Source organism: Primulina huaijiensis, chromosome 10 (assembly GCF_012295235.1).
Source record: "Primulina huaijiensis isolate GDHJ02 chromosome 10, ASM1229523v2, whole genome shotgun sequence".
Taxonomy (NCBI): domain Eukaryota; kingdom Viridiplantae; phylum Streptophyta; class Magnoliopsida; order Lamiales; family Gesneriaceae; genus Primulina; species Primulina huaijiensis.
The window spans coordinates 7,069,410-7,075,728 of NC_133315.1; the positions used below are offsets into that span (position 1 = coordinate 7,069,410).

The 6,319-nt window shown below is 34.2% G+C and overlaps 1 long non-coding RNA gene across 1 annotated transcript; it reads left to right on the plus strand.

The window, feature by feature from the left end:
• The first annotated feature begins 756 nt into the window (after positions 1-756).
• On the plus strand, positions 757-4,989 carry LOC140986020 (uncharacterized). The gene is made up of 3 exons (XR_012176875.1): positions 757-1,410; positions 2,532-2,624; positions 3,216-4,989. It is a non-coding gene; the product is annotated as an uncharacterized lncRNA (long non-coding RNA).
• The last annotated feature ends 1,330 nt before the right edge of the window (positions 4,990-6,319 follow it).

The following is a 6,319-nucleotide window of genomic DNA, read 5'->3' on the forward strand; positions in this document are numbered from 1 at the left end:
TTTTACCACTTCTAAGGGTAATAACAAATTTTATTTGATCAATTTTTTCATTTTTTAATTCTTGATTTTGATTTTTAGGATTAGGTTTAGGTTGAGATGGAAATTTTCCTTTTTCATGAATATTAAGTGCAGATGCAAATTTTGCAAGAGTTTCTTTCAAATCAGTCATAGATTGACTGTTTTGAATATTGATAGATTCTTGCTTTTGGATAAATGCATGAATTACATCTTCAAAGTTTTTTCTTGGAGGTGTAACATAAGGAATATAACCTTGATGATTTTGGTTATTTTGAAAATATTGTTGTGAGGGTTGTGCATTATTATCATTCCTCCAACTAAAATTAGGATGATTTTTCCATCCAGGATTATATGATGTTGAAAAAGGATCTAGTATTGGTCTTTTATAATTGTTAACATAATTTGCTTGTTCATGGAGACATTCTTTAAATGAAGGTAATGTTGGACAATCTTTTGTAGCATGATCATGTGTATCACATATATGACAAACAATTTCTTGAATACTTTTTAATTGACCACTCTTTTTCATTTCTAATGACTCAATTTTTCTTGCTAAAGATGCAAGTTTAGCTTGAATATCCATGTAACGTCCCAAAAATTTGAATGTCCACGTGAACCAGATGCATGCAAGTTATTAAATTTCTTTGGTATTTTATTAAATTGTTTTAAATCTTTAAATGCATGTTTATTTCATTAATTTGTGTTTTAATTCATGCTTTATTTAAAGTTCATGCAATCTAGGATTTTATTTAAATTATGGATTTAAATTATTTTATGTATTTTATGCGTAATTCATGCATGATATGATTTAATTCATGAAATTTTAGAAATTCATGTATTAGGGTTTTCTAAGTGCATTTTACGTTCGAACGAGGAACGGAGACCGGAGAATTATCAAGAAAATTATTTTTATTACGTGACTAATTTTTATTAATTATTATAAGATGTTTTAAAGGTATTTTTTTCAAGAAATGGGCTTTGTTGGATATTTTTATCCGTCAGAGCATATTTTTAACGGTACGTAAATTTTATCGATTCGGGGGACTTTTTGAGGGTTCGGCTAATATTTTCAAAAGCTTTCCAACACGAAATATTTTTCGAGAGTATGTTTGGACTTAATGGGCCTACTTTTAAGCTAAATAGACCCCAACCCATTTTAATATATTTTAAAATCAAATTTAGGCCCATAATCTTTTGTTTAACTAATTAAATATTATGCTAAACCTAACCCTAAACCTAAATACCACTAAACAGCCGCCCACTCCCTCCATTCACAATCCTCCCCGTGAGCTGCATCAGCAAGGAGACGGTTTCATCTTGTCCTTTGAGATCAAGCCTTCCCCGTGTCTCGGCCGTGACTCTTCTACCATTTGTTCACACAAAAATCAGCAGGCACGCATTGTACTTTCATTTTTGCATCACATACGCTGTATACATGTTTTTAGATGTTTATTTGTGTGTAAAAATCTCGATCCAACACCATGCATGGAGATCGAACGATTTGGGTTGCATTTCTTCATTTTTTTCGATCAACAACTCATGTTTTGTTTTATGATGTTCAAGGGACTGCGTGTTTGGTTGTTTAGGGATAGAACATGTTGGGATTTATGCTGTCAAGGGACTGGTGGTATGTAGGAGCTGCCATCGGGGAGAAACCGTGCGCTTGTCTCGACTTTTCACTTTGGGGTTGGTGGTGTCGAGAGGTTAGAGGTAGGCGGTGGTGCAAGGGCTGTCGCCAAGCCTCGGACCAGACCCTGGTGGGTCTGAGTCGTTGCCTTGGATGGCCCGAACACTGCTGGGCATGGTGTGGTAGCCGATCGAGTGAGCTTTATGAAGGTCTGTCTCGGGTGGGCTCGTTCTATCGTTTTTTTAGTGGCTGCGCTTCATGGCTTTCATGGGGCTGTAGCCGGGAGTTCTTTGGGTCCAGGAGGGTGTTGAAGTGGGATAGGAGGGGTTGAGTTGGGGCTGGATCAGTTGGGCGTGGCTGGAGCGTAAGAATGGGACCGAAATGTTAAGAAATGGGGAACATGTGCTAGTGTATGATAAATGGAGGTGGACCGAGATCTTCATTCACTTGCTGGACCAGAAGCCGTGGGTTTAAGGGTCTGAGATTAAGATTGTAGGACCATTGTAGTGTTTTTAAAGTATGGTAAAAAGTTGGGAAAGTTTTGGTTAAGTTTCGAGTCGATTCGGGTTAAAATCGGGACTCCGGTCCAAATTTTAAAACGAATCGGTTAAGTTTGGTATTGGGCTCGAGATTACGTCTAGGAACGCTTTTAAATATGTTTTGGGATATTTTAAGGAATTTGGTAAGCTTCGGGTCAATTTTAGAGGTCCAGGGTTGAAACGATAATTTTTGGGTTTCCAGGGGCAAAATGGTCATTTTGCACCCGGGGTGAGATTTTGGTCAAGTCAACGCCCTGAGCACAAATCATGATATTTTTAAATGTTCATGCATCACGTTTACGATTTTTACGTTATTATAATAATTATGGTGCATGCTTGGTTTAAAGGAATTAAGAGAGAAAAAGTAAGAAAGTGAAGAGCACTCCGTCTCCACCGCGCCGCGTCGTTATTTCGTTTGTTTTCTGTCAAAACAAACCAAGGCATGTTTATATCTTCTTTCACTCTTCAATCAAGCCATATAGGTATTTTTAAATATCGCAAGTACATGATTTTATTGCAAGAAGATCGAAATTGTTCATATTTAATTATGTTAGTTAATTATATTACGTGCAAATATTCATTTTGAGATTTATGCGATATTGCTTGTGGTCACTTTACTATCATGCTTAGGCCCGGTCGCCAGTTACCGGTCAGTTCAGTTGTTTCACCCAGTATACTGTGGCAGTAGTCTGATCAGACATACATTATTAAGTCCGGTCGCCAGTTACCGGCCCGGTCGCCAGTTACCGGTCAGTTCAGTTCAGTTCAGTTCAGGGACCACTTGCGTAGACCATAATCTCACCAGAAAATTATTACAAGTTATTTCATTACAGGGCTCCAAGGAGCAAACATTTTCACTATGATATTTTCAGTTCAGTTATGCACGTACTATAATTACCATTGAAATGATATTTTACGTTACACCTCAGTACAGGAAATTTTCACTTGCATGCGACTTTATTATTTATTTACTTGTTATTTACGATATATGCATGCTGAGTCTTTAGGCTCACTAGACTTGATTGTTGTAGGTACTGATGATGTCGGGACCGAGGGCGGGGATCAGTGAGCCAACTCGAGTCGGCAGTAGTGGGACCCGAGGACCTCATTTTCAGCATTTATTATTATTTGATTGCTCATACATTTTTATATACTGTTGGATAAATTTCTAACTGTTGTTTCGAAAAATGTTAATTTCTTCCGCTGTCACTTTGAACATCAAACTTTATTTATCAGTTCAATTACGAATGGGGCAATTTTATTTATTTAAAAAGAAAATTTTTAAATTCTCCGCAATTTTTCAAGCACGGATTTTTAGGCCTTTACAGCTGGTATCAGAGCAATGATTCTGTATAGAGTTGCACTACTACTGACCTCGAGTAGCTCACGAAGTCACGTCTTCGGTCTGTAAGTTTTAAATTTTCGGATTTTATTTAAAGCATGAAATATTTTAACAGCAGGTTTTCATGAAATCTTTTACGTTCAGATTTTGGTTATGCAGTATTTATTTAAATTTAAAGAAATAATGTAATTATGCATGTTGGTTACGTTGGAATTGGAAATGTCTAAAAATTCGAATATTGGGCTTTAGGAGAAGTTTAAAAATGATTTGACTACATTAATTTTTAGGTCAGTAGTACCGATGTCCTCCTTATGGGTCATAAGTTAATCTTAAAAATTATAAATGCTTTTGATACTTGTAGAAATTCTAAGAAATTATTGATGGCTCTTGGTTGCTATTCGATTGAATTTTTGAGGATTTCATATAAGCAATAGCGATTCAAAGACTACGACAATCTTTAGGATTATAAATGTACAATTTGAGGATTTTAAGTATCTAAAAAAAATGTAAGATTAATTATGAGAATTTATTTAGGATGCATGCTCCATCTGGTTAGATTCAAGGATTGAATTACAGGAATCGAGAATTTTGATGACCTAATTGTAATAACCAATGATTTGAGGACCTAAGTTCAAAAATAAAATTCTAAGGGACTATTTTCGAATTTACCAAAATTTGGAATTTAATTTTGAGTTCGAGAATTTAAAAGTTTAATGAGGTAAAGATGGAAAATTTTATGGGGACAATAATGCGAATTTCGAAGAGTTGTAGGGCCAAAATGTAAATTTGGAGAATTGTAAGGGCCAGATTGCAATTTTCAAAAATTTTAGGGATTAAATGGGAACTTTTGAGGAACACTTGGGGTTTTAAGAAATGTAAGACGTGTTATGGGAATTAATTTTGGGTTTAATAAACTTAAAGCTATTGAACCTTATGATACGGGAAACCTATAAAATGAAATTGGGAATACTGAGGATCCACGGGTAATTGTGGAATTTTCAAGATTTAGGAAAACATTGGATGATGTTCGAGGAAAGTAAGAATTAATTTTACAATTTTAAGAAATTTGAGAACTTATTTAGTAGTAAGAGAGAATTGAACGGTTTAAAGGATAGGACTTTTCGGTTATTTAGGCTCGAAGGAACTATAGAATATTTAGATATTTGGGTGATAATGTTATAATAAATGGTAATCAAGGACATTGTAAGATAAATCAATCTTGGACTTGAAAATTTAAGCGTTAGTGAAATAATGTTGTGGCAAATTAAGAATTTACAGTGATGGCCATCTAAGGTAAAGTTGATCGGTTAGTTAAGTTATAAGAATAGACATTGAGTTAGCAAATTTTTGGGAACTTAAGTTTGATGTATCATAAGTTTTAATCATGATCTTAACAGTTAAGATTATTCCTTTGTTGGAATTAAATTTTTCTAAAAAGTTGGGTATTATTGATGGTTAGGTCATTTGATATACGCATATAAGAGGTGAGGTAGACACCTTGTCTTGAGGAATTTTGAAAGTCATCAAAAAAAAACTTGGGATTAAGTATATATGTGTATTGGAATTGTGTTATCCAAAACTACTTGGGTTGCGTAAGTTTGAATTTTAAATTTATTGGATATGTGTTCATACGGAAATTTTGGGTGAAATAAAAACAAAATGGAATTAGTTGTGTTCAACATATGTTACCAATGAACGAATGTTAAGATTTTTATTGAGTAAGAAATCTAAAATCGTGATATGGGAATTCTAGAACTCTATGGGTTATAAGTGAAGTTGATTTATTAGAATTAGTCCATCATTATCACGGGAGAACTTATTAAGTTTATATGCTAGAATTAATTAAGCATTAGGGATACGTAAGAATGCGACATTCGTTTCAAGGAGAAAGTCTAAGAGTCTTAGGCCTCAACTATAGTGTAATCGGGAAGGGAATAATTTAAGCATGCGAGAAGGGTTTTACTAAAAGGATTTTATTATTAGGTAGAAGATCGATAGTGTATATTTTGGGANTGAAAGTCTAAGGATCTTAGGCCTCCACTAAATTGTAATTGGAAAGAAAATAGTTTAAGTATATAATTGGGACTTGAAGGGCTTTAAAATATAGGTAGAAGATCGATATTGTATATTTGGGTTTTATGGATTAACATTACTCGAATTATAAGATTTGCAACAATTTTACATCCGGAATGTACTTGTAAATAGTAAGTTACGTAAGTTTGGTGCCATGAGATAAAGATTCAATTCAAGGGACTTAGGCTAATATTATTATGGGGTTGAGATAAGGTTTAACTTTTAAGTGCATTACCGAGGATAGAAGTCGATTAGTAACTTTTGGTACTAAGATTTCATAAGTTGAACAGCATGAAGGACAATGTAATAGGTTAATGAACAATATGAGTATTGCATAAGCAAAATAAAGTGCGATAAGTCGGGATATCCCTTGCTAGTATGAGGAATTGCGAGGAAGGTCAAAATCGAGGTCTTAGTAGAATAGAACTAAGTCACCATAAATCGTTATAAGTTGAGTTTCGCAAACGAGGAGACATAAAGACATCTTAAGATTTATTATTTTATCAGAGTAGCGCCGCAGAAGCGTGGATTATTGGGATACTAGAATTAAGAATTTAAACTTTTGTTCATCTAAGATAAGCGAATTTCGGGGACGAAATTCAATTTAAGGGGGGAAGATTGTAACGTCCCGAAAATTTGAATCTCCACGTGAACCACATGCATGCAAGTTATTAAATTTCTTTGGTATTTTATTAAATTGTTTTAAATCTTTAAATGCAT